Genomic DNA, 23,598 nt, shown 5'->3' with positions numbered 1-23,598 from the left:
GTACAAAGGCAGCCCCACATAGAGCTCATTGCAGTAATCAAGTCTGGAGGTTAACAGCAAGTGTACTATTGTTCTGAGATCATGAACCTCAAGAAACGGACGCAGCTGGTGTATCAACCGAAGCTGATAAAAAGCGCTTCTGGCCACTGCCTCATCCTGGGGAACCAGGGAAAGGTGTGAATCCAGAAGTACTCCCAGACTGCGTACCTGTTCCTTCTGAGGAAGTGCGACCCCATCTAGAACAGGTAGATCAATATCGCTTCCCAAGTGACGACCCCGCACAATAAGTACCTCCGTCTTGTCTGGATTCAGTCTCAGTTTGTTATCCTTCATCCAGCCCATTACTGCTTCCAAGCAGGCATTCAGGGAGGATATGCCTTCTCCTGATGATGTTGACATGGAGAAATAGATTTGGGTGTCATAGCATACTGATAACACCCAGCACCAAATCTCCAGATGATCTCTCCCAACAGTTTCATGTAGATATTAAAAAGCATTGGAGACAGTATGGAGCCCTGAGGGACCCCATATAAAAGCTCAGATTTTGAAGAGCAACAGTCTCCAAGTAACACCATCTGGGATCTGCCAGAAAGGTAGGAGCGGAACCACTGCAAAGCAGTGCCTCCCACCCCCTACACTCTCAGATGTTCCAGAAGGATACTATGGTCGATAGTATCAAAAGCCACCGAGAGATCCAAAAGGACCAACAAAGTCACACTTCCTCTGTCACGTCCCAATTAGTGATCATCCATCAGGCCAACGAAGGCAGTCTCCACCCCATAGCCTGTCCAAAAACCAGTTTGAAATGGGTCTAGATAGTCAGTTTCCTCCAAGACTGCCTGGAGCTGGGAGGCCACCACCCTCTCAATCACCTTTCCCAAACATGGGACGTTGGAGACAGGCCTGTAGCTATTAAACTCTGAGGGGTCCAAGGCAGGCTTCTTAAGAATAGGTCTAATAATTGCCTCCTTTAAACAAGGAGGCATCCTGCCTTCCCTCAGAGAGGTATTTATAATTGCCACCAGGCTCTCCACAACAACCCCCTTGCCAGATAGTATAAGCCACATTGGGCAAGGATCAAGCAGACAGGTGGTAGGATGCACTGTTCCGAGCAGCTTATCCACATCCTCAGGAGTCACAAACTGAAATTGATCCAGTCTAACCACATAAGAGGAGTTGCTGGATACCTCTGCATCTGACACTCCAATAACTGTGGAGTCTAAATCTAGATCGACCTGAAAACAAGAGACTTTGTCCACAAAAAACTCATTAAAAGCATCACAGTGGGCAACTGATGGTTCCAGATTCGGATTCAGGGGAGTAGGCGCCCTACTAGCCCCCTCACAACCCTGAATAGCTCTGCTGAATGAGAGCCTGTGGAAGCAATACTGGCAGAAAAGAAACACTTCTTTGCTGCATGTATAGCCAGAGCATAGCTCTTTAAATGTGCTCTACGTCACAATCTGTCAGATTCGAGTCAAGTCTTCCTCCACTTGCACTCCAGTCATCTACCTTGCTGCTTCAGCTCCCACAGATCTTCTGTATACCAAGGAGCCATTTTTGAAGTGGGTCGGAGAGGACGCTTAGGAGCAATCATGTCTACTGCCCTGGTGAGCTGATTATTCCAGTTCTCCACCAGGGCATCAACTGGATTGCTGGCAGGGCCAACATTAAATCCTTCCAAAGCTTCTTGGAATCCTATTGCATCCAATAACCTTTTTGGACAGACCATTCTAATAGGTCCCTCACCCCTGCAGAGGTGGGACGCAACTGTGAGTCTGACCTTAACCAGATGGTGGTTCGTCCATGACAATAGGGAAATCACAGGAGTCCCCACCCACGGAACACCGCCCTGATCAGAATGAAAGATCAGATCAAGAGTATGACCAGCAACATGTGTCAGTCCAGAGACCACTTGGGATAGGCCCATAGTTGTCATGGCCACTATGAACTCCTCAGCAGCATCAGACAACCTGGCCCCGAAGCGGATATTGAAGTCCCCCAGCACCATAAACCTGGGGGACTCCAACGCCAAACCCAAGACCAAGTCCACTAGCTCAGTTAGGGACTCTGTTGGGCAGCGGGGTGATGTAAGTACACACATGTAAGTACACACATTCAAGACACTCTGATAGGGATTCTGGTAAGGGAGATATTATCCTTAAAGACCACAGCTACTCCACCTCCCCGCTCACACTCCCTTACCTACACCTTTACAGGTACCCTGGAGGGAGAGGCTGGGCCCAAACTGGGGCCCCAGCCTCCCCCAACCAAGTCCCTGTGATACACCCTTCATGTCATCCTCTTCATCCCTGATCAAATCATGGATTACTTCAGATTTGTTTTGGACTGATCTGGCATTACAAAGGAACAAGGTAAGGTTCTGTGGGTTGTTGGCACTGTTCCCCAAGGTCAAATTGCTGGCAGGGCAGCTGGAAGGTGAAACAACTATTAAGTTTCTGATTTCCCTTCCCCTGCAACAGCCTGCTGACCTGCCAATGTAACTTCTTCTATTCCCCACCATCATGGGAATAGCCACACCGAGACCAGTGGACATGCCTTCCCATCCCTATCTCCAGACAGACTCCAAAACATTCAAAACAAATCTTACCCAAGCCTTATCTCAGCTGCCCCCTCAACCCTAAAAATGCTGAACTGGGGGGGGGTTAGCCCTCACCCTCGTTGCTCCCCGAAGTGGCTCCCCAAAGAGGCAACCCCTTTGGTGCCGCCCCTTCAGTGGCAGCCCCGCCGGGCTGTATCCAATAACATGGATACCTCGATGCCATATAATGAACTTGATTTTCATATTTTCTGAAATCTAATAACATGTGCTAAATGTTACAAGTAGTGATGTAGCTCAGCCAGGATAATAAGTGCACTCTGCTCATGTGTTCATTATCTCTATGTCTGTAATGGGTCCAGCCTTTTCTTGGTGTGAATCCTCATCTCTTTGTTTAATATGAGTCGCAAACAGCTGCCTAACACCAGCTGAGAAGCTAGCTCTCTGCAATTTTTGCTGTAAAGGATTTTGTATTGAATAATAACTAAATAAATGAAGAAGAAGGTCTGCACAGCATGAATATGCAAATCATGAAGTCCAAGGACATTACTGAAAGCATTTTGCACTTGAAGTTCGTAATGAACTAGCTCTGGAACAAAGCCTTCTGTTTCAGTAATCGTTAAATCTCTGATCAGGTTGTGAAGGCTTATGTGCTACCTAACAAAACTTATTTCACTGTGTTGTTGAGTGAAACAACTACTGCAAGCTATGGTGACATCTACCCCAAATTCCCCTCCTCCTCTCAGTTATTTGAATATTACTCTTATAAGGTATATTTTCTTTTAAAATCTGCAACTGAAGATCAGGATATGAAAGTTAAAACTGAATCCTATAACAAGTCCAACTTTGAGAGGATTTGGGTTGCACATCCCTTTCTTCAACATCGTGAAATGACATCATGACATGTCATCAGACTGTGCAGTGATGTCATCACATTATTCTGAGCCAATCAGATGAGCCTGGGGGAGTTTAACCATCACTAGAGGGAAAGGCATGATTTTGCCCTGGAAGACAAACAATAGGTTTCCTTTCGGCAGCAACTGGAAGGAAAGCTTGTTATGTTTGTTGTAAAGAAAAAAGAATGGGTACATTTGTGGAAGCCTGAAGAATTTCATGTCCTAGAGTGCAGCTTTCTGTCAGCCCCACTGATCAAATAAGGGTAGGGGATTATTAATCTGCAGTTAAAATATTAGCCAATTTAAATACATTGATTAAATTATTAAAGCTTGTGGACATATTTTAAAGCCAAACACTTCTTTATACACATGTCTTATCATTCTCCACAGAGGGTGTGGAACTCTTATACTCTAATCTCACCACATGGATATTTGCTCTGAATAATGGCACTGCGTTAATCGAAAACATATTTGCAGTGACTGAGCTTCAAGAAATAATAACTTTATTCTACATACCCGAGACCGCAGGAGAAAATGTTATTTAATTCTGCTAGGGTTTAATGATATTTAAGTGACTCAAATGGTTTCTGTAAATGAATATATTACAAGGTTCATGTTCAAATACTACAATAAACCATTATGGACTTCACAGCTTATTAGTTCCATAAATGTCACCTTGTTATTAACAGCACAGGTAAAGTAATTTTACATGAGGTTCCATTATCATTTGGACAATGAAAAACTGTACTTTCTGTGGGGAATATTCTAAAATACCAATTTGCAATGAAAGCAATATTTAATTATTGTGCTTTGTCAATTATTGCACACTATAACAAAAATAAAAGCTATTCACTCAACCACTGGGTGGGCAGGCAGGGGAGACTGTGCTGAACTTACCTTCCCTGCAGATGATCCTTCCTTGCTGGTGGTTCTCACACGACCCACACAGATCACGATCCCATATGATCCACACTGCTTGGAGCTGTGCAGGTCTCCAGAGGCTCAAACAATGCATCCCAGCTTCCGGATATTCCACAATGCACCATGTGACAAGCACAGTGCATTAGAGAAATCACCCGGGAGTCAAGCGCTCTCGAGCCCAACTCTGTGGACATGCAGCCCGTGCATACACTTGACCCCATGACTGTGGCTAAAGGCCGTGGCAAAACCTTTAACCCTGGCTAAAGATTGGGGTGAAAAATAGGATTAGGTGGCATGGAGGCTTTGGGATTGGGAGCGATCCCTGCGCTGCACACACGCAGCCTAAACCAGGCTGTGCTACCCCTAGCCTTAAAATGTTAGAGTTGAATAGCCTTTTCACATTAGAGTTGCTCCCATATTGATATCCCTGAACACTGGAGGGTAAACACTGGCTAGAAAATCTGAGAATCTCTTGACTAGAAGTCCGTACAACATATAGAAACACTAATTCCTGAAGTGCCTTTGTCTTTTTTCCTTTTTTAAAAAAGCAGTACTGGGAAGTCTTTTCCATTAGCTGTTCTTGGTATGAGAATCTAATAACTATACCAAAATGTTTCATGATCTTTGTTCTGGAGAACTTCCAGTAGAAGCGCTCTTCAAATACAATTGGGGGAAAGTAAGCGGGACAAGTGGAAGTGCCCTGGCTTGGCATGCCTCCACAGTGGCATGTTTTCTGGACATCCCTTTTGCTTTCAGCAGTTGTCTGCACTCTGCAGGTACTTTAGAACCATGACCAACATTCTAAATCATGGGGAGGAATATACTCCCTGCATTCAGAGCTGTCCCCTGCCAACAAGAGCTGATTGTGGGGATTGTGGGACTATGGCCCGGGCCTGTGTTAGCATGGGAGGAGGGTGGCTTATGGCTAGTTGGTATGCTTCGATTTGCCCCCCTCCACTTGTGTCCTCTTGTTCTATACAATTATTTGTGTCCACAATAATGCCTAATGACTTGTAGAGATTACACATAAAAGAACCATGGACCATTACGCGAGATTGTCCAAATATCTTAAATTTTGGGGGGAAAGGTAGAGGAGCTTTAATGAAATCCATAAGCTTCCCTGTAGCCTCTAAGAAAACAATAGTGAAGGGGGCTGACACAAAAAATAAGAGAGCCAAGCTCTTTCTACCCCTCTGTAATCCAGAGGTTGGGAGTGAGTGACACCCTGGAGATGGAACTTCAGGACAACTTGGGATGGCATACATATCCTTTTTTTTTCTTTTTGCTTTAATCCTGAAGGGAACTATAGAGATATATAGAAGCTATTCACACGCGCAGGCAAAACTAAGCCCAGCCCAGTTTTGCCTGCTCATCTGTACCACCAGGATTGTGCCTGATCCCAGATTGCCTCAGCGGCAAACCTGCTTCCAGTGCCACCCTCTTAAATGGGGTTAGGTGAGCGAGTGCCCCATTTTACCGATTGTCTGCCAGCCAACTTTGGTGAGGAGGGATCTCATACTGTGCATAATGGGACTTCCAGGGGGTGAGGCAATGCTGGGTGACGCGTCTCAGCACCTCGACCCTCAGAGCTACCAGCAGAAGCTGGCAATTGTCTGGGCGGCCGATTCAGCCACCCAGCAACAAGAAGTGCATCATCTGTTGGTGCATCACCTCCCCTTGCCCTTTCTGAGTCCTTTCTCTGATAGTAAGAAAGGGCTTGTAATCAGTTAAACAATATTCTTCAAAATGCTCTGAAGAGGGAACAATATCAGCTCTTATGAGAATATTTATGAGCAACAAAAATAAATGTGACACAATCCAATTTATTTCTTTGTTGATTATTTCCATAGCAAATTAACAACGGTATCAGTTTGTATTTCCAGATTAAACTCAGGTGTTACACATAGTTTTGGATCTCTGCTTCTCTGAAATATTGAATTCAAAAGTCACATTCAATCACTTAAAACATTTTCCTGAGAATGATGATGAAGGCCAACTGACAATAATCCCCTTTCCATACCTTCACTTCAGATATTTCTGTATGTCTATAAAAGGGTTAGAAATATGTTTAGAAAACAGCAATATAGTTTCTCAAAAATCTGTCAAACTCCCTGTGAACAAAATAGAAAGGTGGAGTTAAAATAATCTGGATTGCACAACTAAGCTTGTAACACAATGAGGTCATTCACACAACCAAAAACTTTGTTCTGCCTAGGTTTGGGATCTGTGTGAACTCCCAGTTTTTGGTTCTGTGGGTGCAAACAACTAATTAGGAGGAGGGGAAAGCGGTTGTGTGGAAGCAAGGTAGGAGGAAAAGCATTCTTCCCATCTTGCTTCCACATAATCACTTCTCACTTCTCCTACCTAGTTGTTTGCACCCACACAACCAAATATTGACAGCTCACACAGATCCCAAACATTCTCATTGTGTGAATGACCTCTATGACTTTGATTCTAAGAATACTTCTAATTCCATTGAAATCAATGTTTGGGATTGGAGCATTGGGTTGCCACAGAGCTATAGTAAGCTCATATTATTTTGCCATTACTTTAAATGAAAATGCAACCTGAGAGATAGCTGTTTTATAGCTACTTTCCTCATAGACACACAAAAAATCTTATGTAGACTTAACTAAAAGTTTATTCAGAAACAACTCAATTTTCTCTTTTCCCTCCCTCTTCCTTTTGGACACCACCTCCAAAACTCTCTACAGGATCCCCACTGGGACAAATTTCTCAACAACACAAAAGATTACTAGATAGAATACAACATATCCCTCCCCTTTATAAAAAACATAATTGAATTAATTTAAAATTCAGCTATAAAGTCTTGAAGTCATTTAATTGGTCCCCTCTCACACATGTCTCCTAATTCTTGGGTTCTCTGGTACAAGAGCTGTTAGTGAGGTTCTTCCTGTACATCACTTTCATCAGCCTCCCCTGTGAGGTCAAAACTAGAGGCAAGATCAAATTCCTCTCCAGTTCCTCTCAGGAGATCACACTCCCTTCCCTCTTCCCTCATAGTATGCATGCTGGAAAGTCTTGAACTGTTCCATTTCTTTCCATCATCCAATATGACATAATCTCCTCGGGTTTCAATTAATTTTTTTGGTCCAGAATATCGAGAACATCCCTTGCTCACTTTATAAGGCAGTCATACTCGAACAAAATCCCCCACATGAAATGTCCGCTGTTTTGCACCCCGTTTCTCATCCACATACCATTTGTATTTTTGTTGCTTCTTCCTTACCTGAGCACAAATCTGCATCCTAAGAGTGAGATGGCATGGAAAGCCCTATCAGTTGCTGCCACTGTGTAAGTTTGGTTATAGCTTTGTGTCCTCTCAGCAGTTCAAAAGGTTATTTTCCTGTAGTGGAATGAGGAGTAGTTCAATAAGCAAAGAGAGTTTCACCTCTCTTTCCAGGTTTGTTGTTGCACAGGAGCCACTTTTAAAGTTTCTTTCACTAATCTGTACATTCTTTCCACTAAGCCATTCCCTTGAGGATGTTACAAGGGGAGAGTCTTGTGTTGTATTCCATGGGAATGCAAATATTGCTCCATTTCAAGTAAAGTAAGCTGTGCCCCATTGTCAGTCACTGAAGCTCTTCTCACGATCCATGAGAAGAGCTTCTGTCGGGTCTGCGGGGAGAGTGGGCTTAGCCCTCTCTCCCCACAGACTATCAAAGTGCAGCCATGGGGTGGCAGGATCTGCTGCCCACACGACTGCTGGCTCCGTCACAGAGCCGGTGGGGGCTGTGGGGATAGGGGGCCATGTGGCCCCCAGAAGTCTCAGGATGCCCCACACAAGCACGCAGGGCATCCTGGAGAGACCCCTCAACCCCGGAGGCTGGCTGCAGCCTCCCTGTTGGGGTCTACTCATGTGCCACCATGCGCCACAGCAACACACAAGCAAAAAAAATGAGGTTAACAGAGTGCTTGCTCCATTAACCGTATTTAAGGGGAGGGGGGATTAGGTGGGGTAACCGCCTTGGGAGCACTGGGCTTGCCTGCAAGCCCAGTTGTTCCCACGATCACTGGGAAGCAGGCTAAGCTCCCTTAGCCCGCTTCCCAGCGATCGGGGGAATAGCCTCACTAGTTCTTTAGGAAGACCTCCCCTCGCAAAAACTGCACCCATAAACGAGATCAGCCATGAACTTAGATCAGTGTGTCACTCTGCCTCATAAAAGGGCTGCCCAGAACAAGAAACTATTTAACTGTGTGTCATCTATCATTTCTTAAATGGAAAACATTTATTTATTTGAGAACTAAGGTTTGTAAATTTCCTCCCTTATTTTACTCCCCCCCCCATTGAAGCAGCTGTCTATACTCCTAGCTTGGGGAAATGAATGTTTCTCATCCTCACAGGTTTCTGTTATTGCTGTCATCCCTTAATTTGCTTGAGAAATTTATTTCATATTCCCATGTTCAGTGAATTATTAATAAGTTGGTATTCTAAAATTATCTACCAACTTGTTTTTTATCTTGGGTTTTTTTCTCCCATTCATGTTCATTTCTGTTCAAATCAGTCTAATCTATATGAAAATATTTTAAAAATTCCATAGCAGGAGAACATGGTTATTATTGCATTATAATGTATCCCTAAATTGCAAAGAGATTTGAGCAACAGTGTTTCATAATGACGAATAAAGTACCTTTCTTGTATCTGAAATGGAATTCTGTCGACTATCCTCAGTTGTTTCTCTGAGCTATGGGACCTTCAGGAATAATAGATCTCAGGATTTGTAGTTTTAAAAGGCCAATAGACACTTGACTCTCCTGTTCCACACAGGCATAAAGCTTGCTGCCTGTCTGTTTTTCTCCTGATTATTACCAGAACTGAAAATCTATGTCTGGCATCCAGATTTAGATACACATAATCCAAGAACAGCTTGACAAAAGAGGAGATTTCTCCATCCAGTCCTCTGCTGTCAGGCTGCTCAGCTTTGAAGTCTCAGTGGAGGGCGGGGGGAAGAGAGAGAGAGAGGGAGATATATGGTTGAGCAGAATGAGACCAGATTTGTAAGGGCAGGGCTAACCACTACACAGAGAACCACTGATAGAAAAGAGAGGCACCTGCACTGTTGCACACAGTACTCTAAAAACATGTCCATGCTGTGGAGCAGGTGGGCTGCTCTATGCTTACAAAGCACTGCGTAATCACAGTTGCAATGCTACTCCCATTGGGAATGATGGGAGTAGCATAGCAACTGCGATTATACAATGCTTTGTAAGCATAGAGCAGCCCACCTTCACAATAGCAGAGGCATGCTCTGTAGTGCCTCGAAGGAGTGCAGGCACCTCCCTTTTCCATCAGTGGCCACCATATTGACTGTTCTAATCCATTTATGAGGTCACTCATTCTGCTCCTAAGATCCTAGGTCTGTGGCCAGAGAAAGAAAGAACATCTATGCAAGCATGAACCCTGGTTCAATCAAGTAACAGTAGGGGAGAGGTGCGACAGAAGTGAAACACTTTCCAAACACAGCTGCTCCCTTCCCCAGCCATACCTGCTTCTCCTCCAGAGCTGCCTGAAGCTCAAGAGCATAAGCAGAGTGTACGTTCTTCACACATGTCAAGATAGAGACAAATAACTGAAATGTTGATGTAGTAAAGATGCATAGAGATGTAGTAAACCATGCACACTATCTTTTGACATAATTTATGTGATGATTTCATCAGATCCAGTTCCAGATCTTATTTAGAAGAGAAATGAATGCCGGGGGGGGGGGGGTATGGGCAAGGCAGCAGTGGGAAGGCTTTATTTCTGACCTGTGCATGTTTGTTTCAATGTCTGAAACAAGCGTAGGCATCTCTTTGCATGACCAGGAACTCTCAGTCATGTGAAGAGGGCCTGTTCACTTAGCCATGAAAGCTTATTGCAGATGTTGGGGAGGAAAGTGTGCATTGATCAGTAGTGAAAACTGTCACCATAATGCTGCCTCCCCCACTCGTCTCAATGAACATCCAGCTTGCCCACCCTAAGGCCACCCCCGTACATTCATTTCTACACAAGATAACATCAGAAAAAAGATGATAAAGCCCCCAAACCAGTGTTACTTAAATTCATCAAACCAAATATATATTTACATTCAAATTTTAAAAAATTGTGACACATAGAGCAGCATCTATTCTCGTTAGTCATGACTGAAATCAGTGGGACAAATTAGAAATGTCTTAAATGAATATCTCATTAATCCCAATAGGACTTAGTCATGACCAACTTAGTCTGAATGCTGCCCATAATATGTAAAATTGTGTAACTGAATTATTGTTTATTTCAAAATTAATGGATATTGCAAATCAGAGATATGCTCTCAATTTCCCCTCTCTAAACTACCTTCCATGTAGGAGGATCATGGAGCCCATATGTGTGGAGCACAGGAAGCTGGTTGGTGGTGTTTGTGTCAGGAGCTGAATTAGATCTTCACACCACCATGAAATCCACACTGTGCTAAGTCCTTCCCAAGTCCTTCTCCACCATTTCCTCCAGTTCAGATCCAGGGCCATGAGTAACAGCCTGTACTGTGCATTTTGGACTGCAAGAAAATCTGGGGCAAGCTGCATTACTTTATTGATTGAGGATGTTATGGACTTGAACATTGCCCCTGGGAATATCCATGCCCCTATCAACATCCTGACACTCCAGGCCCTTGAAGGTGTGGAAGACCCATTTGGGGTGTGTGTGTGTGTGTGTGTGTGTGTGAGAGAGAGAGAGAGGGAGAGGGAGAGGGAGAGGGAGAGGGAGAGTGCACTATCAGGAATTGCCTGGAATGAAGCCGAGTACCTTAGGATCCTTGAGTAGATGACCCACAGAAGTAAAAGACTCTCAGGCTCTGCTGGCTCCACCAAGTCAGTCTACCCATTGGTTCCTTCTGGAACATAAAACCAGCCCTGCTGGATCAGGCCCAAGGTCCATCTAGTCCAGAATCCTGCCTCACACCGTGGCCCACCAGATGCCTCTGGGAAGCCCACAGTCAAGAGGCGAGGGCATACACTCTCTCTTGCTGTTGCTCCTCTGCAACTGGTATCGAGAGGCATTGTGCTTCGGAGGTTGGAAGTGGCCTATAGCCACCAGACTAAGTAGCCATTGACAGACCTATCCTCCATGAATTTGCCTATGCTCCTTTTAAAGCCAACCAAGCTAGCGGCCATGATCATATCCAATGACAGAGAATTCCATAGATTAATTATGCACCGTGTGAAAAAGTGCTTTTTTTGTTAGTTCTAAATTTCTTGGCCTTCAGTTTCATAGGATGACTCCTGGTTCTAATGTTGTGAGAGAGGAAGAAAAATTTCTCTGTCCATGCATGATTTTATACACCTCTATAATGTCACCCCATAGTCGCCACTTTTCCAAACTAAAAAGCCCTAGATGCTGTAGCCTTGCTTCATAAGGAAGGTGCTCCAGGCCCCTGATCATCTTGGTTGCCCTCTTCTGCACCTTTTCCAGTTCTACAATGTCCTTCTTAAGATACAGTGTCAAGAACTGCACACAGTACTCCAAATGTGGTCACACCACAGAATTATATAAGGGCATTATAATACTAGTATTCTTATTTTTAATCCTTTTCCTAATGATTCCTAGTGTGGAATTTGCCTTTTTCATAGCTGCCGCAAACTGAGTCAATACCTTCAATGAGCTCAAGATTTCTCTCCTGGTCGGTCACAAACAGCTCAGACCTCATCAGTGTATATATGAAGCTGGGTTCCCTCCCCCCCCCCCAATATGTAACTTTACATTTGCTTACATTGAGCCACATTTGCCATTTTGTCATCCACTCATCCAGTTGGGGGAGATCCTTTTCATGCTCCTCTCAATCTGTTTTGAATTTCACTATCCTAAATAATTTGGCCACTTCGCTGCTTACCCCAACTTCTAGATCATTTATGAACAAGTTAAAGAGCACTCGTCCCAGTACAGATCCTTGTGGGACCCCACTTCTTACTTTCTTCCATTGTGAAAACTGTGCATTTATTCCTACCCTATGTTCCCTGGCCTTCAACCAGTTACCAATCCACACATGAACCCGTCCCCTTATTCCATGACTGCTAAGAGCCTTTGGTGGGGGACTGTCAAAAGCTTTTTGGGAGTCCAAGTATACTATGTCAAATGGATCACCTTTATCCACATGCCTTTTGACACTCTCAAAGAACTCCAAAAGGCTAGTGAGGCAAGACTTTCCCTTGCAGAAACCATGCTGGTTCTCCTTTAGCAAGGCCTGTTCTTCTATATGTTTAACAATTCTGTCCAGTATGCTTTCCATCAATTTACCTGGCACAGAAGTTAAGCTAACTGACCTGTAATTTCCCGGATCCCCCTGGATCCCTTTTTTGAAAATCGGAGTCAGGGTTGGGGTGGGGAAAGGAGCACAGAATCTGGACAATAGCCTATAATTTCTTTTTAAGATGATACCAGGGGAAGCTTGGGGCCCAAGAAGCTTGCATGCAGCAAAAGTATGCAACTTCTCATTACCAGAATGTTCTCTGACCCTCTAGACTAGTAGACCTGAAATGAACATTTGTAGTCAGGGTCCTCTAGGATCCTGGCTAGGATCAAGGAAAGGATGTCAAATTTTGTTCCATCAAACTCTCCGTGAAAATACATGATAGGAAATTCAGCTGATGGATCTTGCCTTTATCAGGTAGATCAAAGAAAAGGGATTAAGCATTTCTCATTAAGTTAAAAAAAATCCCTGCAGGGAAGTAAATAAACCTGGAAGCATGCCTTGCCACACAAGGAGATCTGAAGTTATTATGCAACAAGCCCTGATGAATACGCTTACAAAAAGTAGGCTTGGAGCAGTTAGGGAGGATGTGCCACTTTTATAGCAAGCTGGAGAGATGGGGTGAGTTTCACCTTTCATGACCACAAATCAGTGACTAAAATATACATGAATGGGCAGGCGAGCTAGTAAAACCGAATGGGCTCATCATTTCTGAAGCTTTCCAAGGCTGTTTATACCCCTTGTTCTTAAGTAACAGGAAAGCAGGCAATGGAAAGCCCTTTTCTTTCTCCGAATGCAGCCACAAAAGGGGTGCCCCCGTGCAAAGTGCTACCTTAGTCAGCCAGCCACCTAGAGTTCTCTAGAGGTAAGGCTGGCCTCACACCACCACACTGGATTCTACTGGTTCACTATATAGTACAAAGAGAACAGCACTTAGAAAGTGCAGAGGAAAGCTAGCAGACTACTGCTTTAATTGCAGGTGGTATAGTGGTGAATTATCTGTTTCATAGAATACTCTACTAAGAGCAGATAGAAATATTTACTTGTGATCTTACAACCAAATCACCAGACACAATAGAAGAACTGGTTATCTTTTCACAGATGTAGACATGTCCAATGTCTTGCTCCACTCTACTTGCTAAAGGGAATCTTGATGAGAGAGATGGCTGGTCCTTGTTTTGGTGACTGATATACTGTACTCAAGTCTGGTCTGTTTAAATTTATTTTACTGTTGTATATAAACTTCCCCTCCTCCTCCAGCAAAAGAAATTGTGCCAACCTTTGGATGATACAATAAATGATGAAGCAAAGTTTGATGGACTGACTGATTGCAGGTGGATGCAACAAAATTGTTCTTAAAATAGTGGCACTAGGTAGGAAGTTCCTTTGTGAACAGCCCTGCCAAGCTAAGCAGTAGCTCTGTGCAGTACCAGCCGAGCTCAAATATTGCTGAACAGTGTGTCCTCAGGAAGAAAGTTACTGCTGCTTCATGATTCATTTGGCATCCTCTGTGAACACTCTGATAACCTTGCACACTTCACCAGAAAGCGGCAGTTAAACTGGAGGTCATCATTTCTGAAAGTGGTGCCCTTTAATTACCAGCCATTATATACAGCTTGAAAAATCAAACCAAACAGCTCATGCTACTACATGCAGCCCCCAAATTTACAGTTGTTTCAGATAATGTTGCACCATGCTCCATAAATTCTGTAAGGTGACCCATGAGTATTCACTGGAATTTACTTTAGGTTCACTTATTGTCACTTAGCAGGCTAAACAAGAACGGATGGCTCTTCCAACAGTAACAGTAAATTATACTTATGGCAAACACCATTGCCTCATTACCTCAAGTCAAGGTCTATTTCCTCTTTATTGCAGTAACCATTGGAAAGTGTTGTTTTTAATTCATGGATAAGGATGTAGAAGAATCTTAGCTGTCCTATTTACATAAACAAGATGGACAATTAATCTTCTATAAAGTATCTAGGGCACTGCTTTGAAAATAACAGCCTCCTTTAGAAGCACATCTGAAAAGATGCTTGTAGGGAATTCATATTGCTGTCTATCAGCAGTGATTCATTGGATTCATAAATTTAAGTGGAGGGAAATGAGCCAAGCCTTTCCCTTTTTAAAAATTCCAACTTTGCTTATTCTTTCTGTTAAAATGTTGAGCAGGAACCATACGTTTAGAGCTGGTGGGTTTGGGTTTAGAGCTGGTTTGGGTTTAGAGCTGGTGTTCTTTAGGTGCATTTTTATAATACCGATCAGATGATTTTGTAGCAAGTTGAGCTTGCTCTTACTGCCACCACGTAATTGTATTCTGAAATATTGTAAAGGAGTTCAGAGAAACACATTCATTGCAGTGGAATACAGTGGAGCAGTGTTGATGTTGAAATTATTGTTATTGTTTATATTTATTTATTCGATTTCTATACTGCCCTTCCATAATTGGCTCAGGGCTGTTTGCACAGAGAAATAATAAACAAATAAGATGGCTCCCTGTCCCCAAGGGCTCACAATCTAAAAAGAAACATAAGACAGACACCAGCAACAGTCACCAGAGGTATTGTGCTGGGGGTGGATAGGGCCAACTCCTATATTTAAAAATAAATAAATAAGAGGTTTAAGTACAATTATTTTTTTAAAGAACAGTATTTATTGTCTGTATTCAGGTAGAGTGCCAGCCTCTCCCTCTGGACTAGAATAAACCCTGATGCTACAGGCCTGTGTTTTAGAGTCTTGTTAGGGAGCTGTATAGAACCATCCAACTCCCATGTTCTGGCCGAGGTGGCTCCTCCTTCCCCCAGCTGCCACCACAGAGTGACCAGGGACCATTTTACTTTGAGGGGAGAAGTGAAGAGACAGGAGGTAGCTGCCACCATCCAGCTCCCATGTTCTAGCTGAGGTGGCCTCTCCCTCCTCAACTGCTACTATAGAGCTACCAAAGAACCATGTTGCTTCAAGGGGAGGAGAGAAGAAAGAAGTGAGTTTAAAGAGCTCAGCATGTAAAGATCTAAACATGTTTCTTGATGTATGGTTCTTTATTAAGCTTTTATGTACACCACTTTAAGAGGTTTACCTGAAAAGCAGTCTATAAATGTAAAAATAAACAAGCCTTGCTAATGAATCTGTTTATTCCCAAGATGTGGGTGGATCCTGAATTCCACAGTAAGGTTGTGGAATTTGTGCAGCAGCAGCACAGTGACTACATGCCCATGGCCTCCGCACATGCATGGCAGCCGTATGTGTGTTTCCGCACCTCTACTGCTGCACAAGGACTGCTGGGGGGAGCACCCCCACAGCAGGAAGCTGCGTGGAGTGGCAGAGGAGCTGGTAACTCTCCTCAGTTAAAAGGTGCCGAATCTGTGCACAAATCCTGATCTTCTAAATCTTGATTTGTGCACATCCCTATTCCACAATCAAAGTTTGGCAGATGGCATACAGTCCTCTAAATAATATATCCTTAGAAATATCAGAATAAAATAATGTTGGATCTAAAGATCTACTTTAAAGATGACCATGGTATTTTTTGCCTTTTAACTTAACTTTGAACAGCAGACCCACATGCCACATCACAGTCACTTAGGAAACCTTGCTCGCTTTCAAAAGCAGTTTGCATGAAATGTGGGAGGCAGCTATTGGTGAAACACAAATCCATATTAATCATAAAATCATAGAGTTGGATGTGACTTTTAGGCCATCTGGTCTAAAATCCTGCTCAGTCCAAGAAACCTTACCCAACAGATCCCTCAGTCCAGGAAACCCAACAAACCCTCAATCCAGGAAACCCAACCCAACAGTATTCCCAACAGATGGCTGCCTAGCCTCTGCTTAAAGTCTTCTAATGAGGATGAGCCCACCCATACTTAGGTCAGGACTGCACAAATTTGGCCCTCCTGCAGATGTTAGATTATAGCTTGCATAACCCATGACTGTTGGCCATGGTGGCTGGAGAGGATGGGAGTTGTAGTCCAAGAACAGCTAGAGGGCCAAAGTTGTGTGCCTGCCTTAGGTAACTAGTTCCATTGTCAAACTGCTCTTACTATTAAGGAGTTTCTCTTAATGGTCAACCATAGTTTATACTCCTGTAACTTAATTAAGCCCATTAGATCTGAGCCTTCCCTCTGGGAGAACAGAGGACAACCCTTTGCACCCTTCTCTGTGACAGCTTTTCTGATATTTGAAAAGTACTGTCATGTCTCCACTCAGTCTGCTCTTCTCCAGGATAAACACACCCAGTCCATCTAATCTTTCATCATGCAACTTGTTTTCCAGACCCCTGACCATTTCCAGGGCCCTTCTCTAAATCTGTTCCAATTTATCTAAATCCTTCTTAAAGTGGAATCTCTACAGTACAGTACTCTGTAGGAGGTCTGGCTAGCGCAGAATAAAGCAGAACTATTGCTTCTTGTTATTGGAAACTATGGTTCTAATAATGCAACCTAAATTCACATACACTTGTTGACAGCTCTGCCACACTACTGACACATGTTCAGCTTGTGACTGACATGCAATCCCAAGAGCGTTGCTGCTGCCAAGCTAGATAACTCCCATCTTTTTCCTGTGCTCTTCCCCCCGCCCTAAATGGAGAACTTTACATTTTTCTCTGATGAAGTTCATTTTGTTAATCATAGCCCTTTGAAGGTAATTTTGAACTTTGTTCCTGTATTCTGAGGTGTTGTCCCTCCCAATGTTGTGTCATCTGCACAACTGATAAAGATTTCCTCCACCCCTGCATCTAAGTCATTGATAAAATATTGCAGAGTACAGGGCCCAGGGCAGAGCTCTATGGCACCCCACTTGGAGTCTCCCTCCCTCCAGTCTGAGTACAGTTTTTCAACCAATTTTGAATCCTCTTAATCTTATTTCTGCAGGGCATTTTGTCAGATTTGCTGAAATCAACACAAATTACATGCACAGCATTCCCACGGTCCACTAAGTTAGTAACCTGATCAAAAAAAATGATGCGCCTGGCAGGATGTATTCTTAACAATTCCATACTAGCTTCTACTAAACACTACATTGTCATCAAGAAGTATGCTGATTGTCTGCTTTATCATGTGTTCTAGGATCTTCCCTGGTACTGAAGTCAGACTGACCAGTCTGTAGTTTCTGGGATCCGCCATTTTGCCCTTTTCAAAAACTGGGACCACATTAGCCCATCTTCAGTCTTGTGACATCTTTTCTCCAGAATTCTCAAAGATGACAGGCAACAGGTTTTGAGAGTACACCGGCAAGTTATTTTCCTACCCTAAAATGCAATTCATCTAGGCCGAAAGACTTGAACTCATTTAAGGGAGATAGATGTTTCCTGACCAACATCTTATCCATACTGAACTGCATTCAGGTTTGGTCATTAACTAGCCATTTGGATCCTTGCCATAAACATTAATAACTGTTCTGTCCTTTAATTTTCTTTAGGTGTTCAGACTTTATAGTCACCCCCATTTCTTTAGTAAAACTCTTCCAGCTATAGCTTAAGTTCACCATACCTCACTCTTCACTGCCCTCTGTGTCTCCCTGCTTCATTCTCACAATGAGTAAATCCTACATTGAGCCTGCTGTCATTAGTGCTGACAAACAGTGTTTCTTTTAAAAGTAGCAGCTAAATTGGGCCCCCACAGATTGGAACTGCAGTGGGCGGTTGTAACACCATTATGGTCTTGATTCACATCAGCCTCCTTCCATAGCTGCTATTTGCCAAGGAAAAAAGCTTCTATTAATTCCACACTAGGAGCCTTTTTCCTCTTGGCAGATAGCAGTCTTGGCAGGTGGTGGGAGGGGGGATCAGATTGGCACTACAGTGGGGGTAGGGTTAAAACCCCTCTACGACCACTCCCCTCCAATGCAGTTCCAAGGGTCCTTGATCTTGCTGCTGTTTTTAACAGAAAGGACAAGCCCCTCACTGCTTAAAATAAAATGTATTTTGGCTTAACTATCAAAAACCACAGGATTAAGCCCAGTGAATTACAAGCAGTACTATATTTAAAGAACACCACACTGTTTTGACCATTTGAGGCATGAAATGTATCTACGCCATTGCTATGTTAGACACAGTCTTTAGCACATCACTAGTGCTTAAATTAAGATTTAATGAGTTTAATATAACAGTCATCATAGCCAGCCTTAATCATGGTGATTAAGAGGCATGAACATTTCTGTATCATTGAAAAGTTCTGCTTCTTCAGTGTCCCCCACCTTTTTTTGTTTATTGCTTCATCTGTTTAGGAAGCATTGCCTCCTCGTGAACTGACTTTGCCCTCAGAGATGGCATCACATAGCCAAATGTGATTGGTCATGTAGTATTGTGACATCATCCTGTTCACTATGTGATTTCTCAGTTGGCTGGATTGCTTTTCTGACTAATCTGAGGAGGAGGAAGAGGAGGAACAACTGCCAAGAACAGTTGGCACAACCTTAAGAATACCTAATACTGTGTTATTAAGCCTGGTCTGTTATTAAGACTGTGTTATTAATGGAAGAAAGGTCCATTAAACTCAATGGGACTTACTTGCAAGTAAATGAGCTCATTCATACAATCAAAAACTGTATATTCTACCTGGGTTTGGGAGCTGTGTGTGCTCCCGTTTTCTGGCTGTGTGGAAGCAAGCTAGGAAGGAAACCTGGGTAGCTTTTCCTCCTACCTTGCTTCCACACAATCTCTTCTGCCTAGGTTGTCCTCCTACCTTGCTTCCACACAACCAAAAACTGGGAGCACACACAGCTCTAAAACCTGGGTAGAAAACAATTTTTGATTGTGTGAATGACCTCAATGCATTTAGAATTGAGTTGCCAGTACTGCTTCCTACAGTGGCTTAAAATATAATCTCTAGGCTAAAAAACAATGGAGCTATTCTCACATCCAACAAAAATCGGGCTAGCAGAGGCTAGCCCGATTTTTGTTGGTCGTCAGAACCACCGGGCTCGCAGCCAAGCCCGGTGGTTCTGGAGCGGCTAACCTGCTAAAGAACCCCTGGCAAAAAGCAGGTTTGCAGAGCGAGCACTCCTGCAAACCTGCTTTTTGCGATCATGAGTAGCCGCAGTGCGCCTTCGCACCACGCCTACTCATGAGTAGACCCCCAGCTGGGAGGCTTAAAAGCAGCCTCCCAGCTCGGGGGTCTCCCCAGTATGCCCTGCACGCTCACGCAGGGCATACTGGGGCTTGCGGGGCCGCGCGGCCCCCACTCCCCCCACCGGCTCCGTCTTGGAGCCGGCCATCATGTGGGCGGGCGATCCGGCTGCCCAGGGCTTCCTGCCCGCTCACCGGACTAAACCGGGTCTCACTGATCATGAGACTCAGTCCAATGTCTTCCCAGGTCATGGGGCTACAGTGCTCAAACTAATTCTTCTAGTAATTGATGCCACACTTTTCACCTACTTTAAAAAAAAAACCTGTACAAAGGAGGATACAAAGATTTAATGCTATACTAGCATTTGTTATATCCTTTCATTCCACATATGTTCACAGAAAGGGTGTCCCCATAACCTCAGTTCCCAGCAGATATGCAGCTTTCAGATGAGAGGATTTCCCCAGTTTCATTGCTGCATTGTCCCCTGAGTTCACTCTGCCCTGTATTCCACTCCTGCTGAATTCTAACTTAACTAGGACAATTTCTAAAATTAATCCCAAAATCAGAACACATACAATTTCCTATAGTTTTCAGTTTGTTCAGCTCATTTGCATTTCTCCCTTGACATTGCCAAGGTGCAGGTTAACATTTGGGTTGGGTTTTTTTTAAGCAATCAAATCATAAAAGTGCCAATGGCAGCTCTTCTTTCAGGTCAATTAGCAGATGGGGGAAGGGATTTCATCAGGATCATGGCATGGAGGAAAAGAGTTACACACCTTCCCCCTCTGCTGTGGTCCCAATCTCAAAATTGAAGATATAGGGGGTCTCAGAAGTAACCTCGTATATAAATGAGGTTACATTCTAGTGCATGCTTAAGTATGTTTATGCAGTCTTATTTCCTTGTATGTATATGGAGGGTCCAGATTGTTTAAATTCATATGAATTTTCCTGGAGCTAATTAGAAGCACTTAGAACAAAACAAAAACTGAGAACTGCTGGCCCAGGATGTTCTCTAGAACCCAGAGAGAAAGAGAAACAGAGAACAGGAAACTCAAGGGCTTATAATCTGAGAAACAGAGAGGTCTGTGCCACCCTGTGCTATGGAGTCCTGGGAAATGGCATGGGTGCACCTGAGATTTGTTGTATTTCCTGAAGTTGCCGTGACCAAAGTCACAGAAAGACTACAAACCCCAGGAACACCAGTATTATTTCTTGGGCCTCTGTGGGAAAGGCAAAAAAGTGCTCTATTTAAAGTCATACTGCAAAATGCAGCTGCTTGCTTCCCCTCATGGCAGAGAATGAAGAGAAAATGAAAACTTTTTCTCCTTGTCCCTGCTGGTCCTGGTAAGTAGATTAGGGGGTAGGGTGCACCAAACTGAAGCTTCGAGAAGCTGAAATTTTCCTCCCAGTTTACTTCACTTTGACCTCACAGCATTTTGCTTTGGATTGAAGTTGATCAAACCAGACCAGACCCAAATAAGCCATTACAGCTTCACACAGCCCTATACTTAATAAACATACATGCCACTTTGTCATTCATGGCTCCCTTGTGTATAAATCGGTATAAATACAGATCAGGCAACCAGAAACTTAAATAACTTAAACAAAGGGACTTAAAGAAGCTAAAAGACACCAACTGAGATTCCAGTTTTTCCATGCTTTTCATGAGGGAGAAAGCATATGTTACAATTCTACCAGGCCTGGAGAAAGGATGTTTGGATACTGAAGGTAAGTGGGAAAAGTCTTTTCTGGCAATGCTGCCTTTCAGTGGTACTGTTATTCGAAATGTATCAGGAAAGTAAGAGGCACTATCACTGGTCCAATAGTAACTGAAAGGCATTTGGGTTAGCTTAGGCAGGGGCAGATCATATCTAAAGGGAAAGTGGGTGACGCTCACCTTGTTTCTCGGTCAGCCATGTTGTCTCTGCCTCCTTTTTGTGTGCCTGCTGCCTCCCTCCATTGTTCCCTGTGGCTTTTGCCTGCAGCTGCTTTAAGAGTTGTAAGGTGAACAAAAGTAGCAAAGAACAAATGAATAGCCTCAGATCTCTTAAACTATTAATATTAATAAAGGCAGGAAACAATAAACACACTCACTTTTGTTTTCACAAAGTGGGCAGTCCTAGGGCCCCCCTATAAACCAATCAGAGATGGACAAGGCTGATTGGCTCCTCAGGCAGCCAATCAAAGTGCCCAGAGGGTGTGGCAGTTTTTTTCTTTTCGCTACTCAGAAGACTCCAATCACCATTTTGGTTAGTGAGTAGGTAGGCTGGCTGGCTGTTGGTAAGTCTGATCTTTTGCTGGCTTCTTTATGTTTGTTTTGAGAGGAGGGATGCATCCTGTGCTTTCTTTCCCTTGCTCTCTGATCTGTATGCAAAGCATTATGGCCCATTCCCAAAATGACTTGTGGCTCCACACATCACCTGCCCTGCCTAGCACACACCCAGTTCCAGGAACCACTCGCTGCCATTGAGTTTAGGATTAATAATCCACAGCCCTGCCCCCAGCCTATCCTTTCCATCTTTTTCAAAACTGGGACTTGTGCAGATGCAACAGCATCAGTCTCTACTGTTGTTTTCATCTTGGATCAACATGTGATGTTACCAACAAATCACCAATCAAATTCTCTGAAATGCCATAGAGAAGTTTGCCCACATTTAAAAGGTTGTGGCATGCCATAATAGGTCCAGTTACAGCTACCACTGGCTGGTTTAGTGGCTACTTGGGACCGGGCCTTCTTTGTGGCAGCCCTGGGGCTCTAGAATGCACTCACTGTTAAAACCAGAGTTTCTCCATCTCTGGCTGTTTTTTAAAACACCCATAAGATGCACCTGCTTTCTCGGGCTTTTAATTAATTTTAACTGGTTTTATATCATACAATTGTTCTAATCATTTTATCCTGTTTTATATTTGTTGTATTTTTACTTATTTACACCACCCAGGGATGCACACATCATGGCAGTATAGAAATGTGATGAGGATATATAATATAATATAATATAATATAATATAATATAATATAATATAATATAATATAATATAATATAATATAAGTTAGCAGTCAAATAGTAGTTTAAACATGAAAGAAGAATAATCTATAATTTTGTACATGATCATTATAGGCAGTAGTTATAATAAAGCATAGGGAGTCAAATATTTTCAACAAGCATAATTTTTATCTTGGCAGTGGCCATCTCTAGACAAGAACAGGTATGTCAGATTGAAATATTTTTGGTCTGTGTTCATCAGAAAAGGTTTTCAATTCTATAAATTTAGGTCCTAGGCCTATATGGCCTAGGACCGAGCTGCCTGGTGGAGCACCTTCTTCAGCACAATTCCCACCTCATATTAAGGTCACACTGAGAGGCCTGTCTCCAGTTGTCGCTAGTTTGCCTGGTGGCGACTTGGGATCAGGCCTCCTCTGTAACTGCTCCTGGGCTGTAGAATGCACTCCCGATAGATATTAGAGGTTTGAGATCTTTGCACATCTTTTTAGCCTGGCCTTTAGTCATTTTTAAATAGTTAAAAACTGTTTTAATTTTAATAGTTTTTAATGGGTTATTTATTTTGTTTTTATCTGTTATTTATGTGAACAGCCTAGAGCCATCAGGGTGAGTCAGCATAGAAAAGTAATAAATAAATAACCAAATAGTCCTTATTGGAATGCTGTTTTTAATTATCATCACCAATCATGTTATAACTTTGAATAATATGAAAGAACTTGAATTCATTCACTTCATGTAGCCCTCTTCCTGATTTTATAGAATATATCATGTGCCAGAGCTTTCAGTCTTGTTTTGACTGATTCCCTACAATGGACCATTAAGGAAGAAGTCAGAAGATGTGAATTAATTTTACATTTTTTTAAAATGGAAAGACTAAAAGAAATTTGAAACAATTAATCTTAACTCAAAATAGTTCTTAAGAAT

At 43.1% G+C, this 23,598-nt stretch overlaps 1 long non-coding RNA gene across 3 annotated transcripts; it reads right to left on the bottom strand.

Annotated features, from left to right (window-relative positions):
* Positions 1–6,184: 6,184 nt before the first annotated feature.
* Positions 6,185–21,815, bottom strand: LOC128342539 (uncharacterized). 3 transcript variants are annotated; one of them, XR_008315057.1, is made up of 4 exons: positions 21,767–21,815; positions 21,570–21,660; positions 7,628–7,744; positions 6,185–6,422 (listed from the first exon to the last, which is right to left on the bottom strand). It is a non-coding gene; the product is annotated as an uncharacterized LOC128342539 (long non-coding RNA). The 3 variants fall into 3 exon arrangements; XR_008315058.1 differs by lacking the exon at positions 21,767–21,815 and having other exon boundaries at positions 6,185–6,488; positions 21,570–21,749; XR_008315056.1 differs by lacking the exon at positions 21,767–21,815 and having other exon boundaries at positions 21,570–21,745.
* Positions 21,816–23,598: the final 1,783 nt, after the last annotated feature.

The sequence above is a fragment of the Hemicordylus capensis genome, chromosome 2 (genome assembly GCF_027244095.1).
Source record: "Hemicordylus capensis ecotype Gifberg chromosome 2, rHemCap1.1.pri, whole genome shotgun sequence".
In the NCBI taxonomy this organism is placed as follows: domain Eukaryota; kingdom Metazoa; phylum Chordata; class Lepidosauria; order Squamata; family Cordylidae; genus Hemicordylus; species Hemicordylus capensis.
Note: the sequence above shows the minus strand (reverse complement) of the source record. Positions and strands in the feature narration are given on the sequence as shown.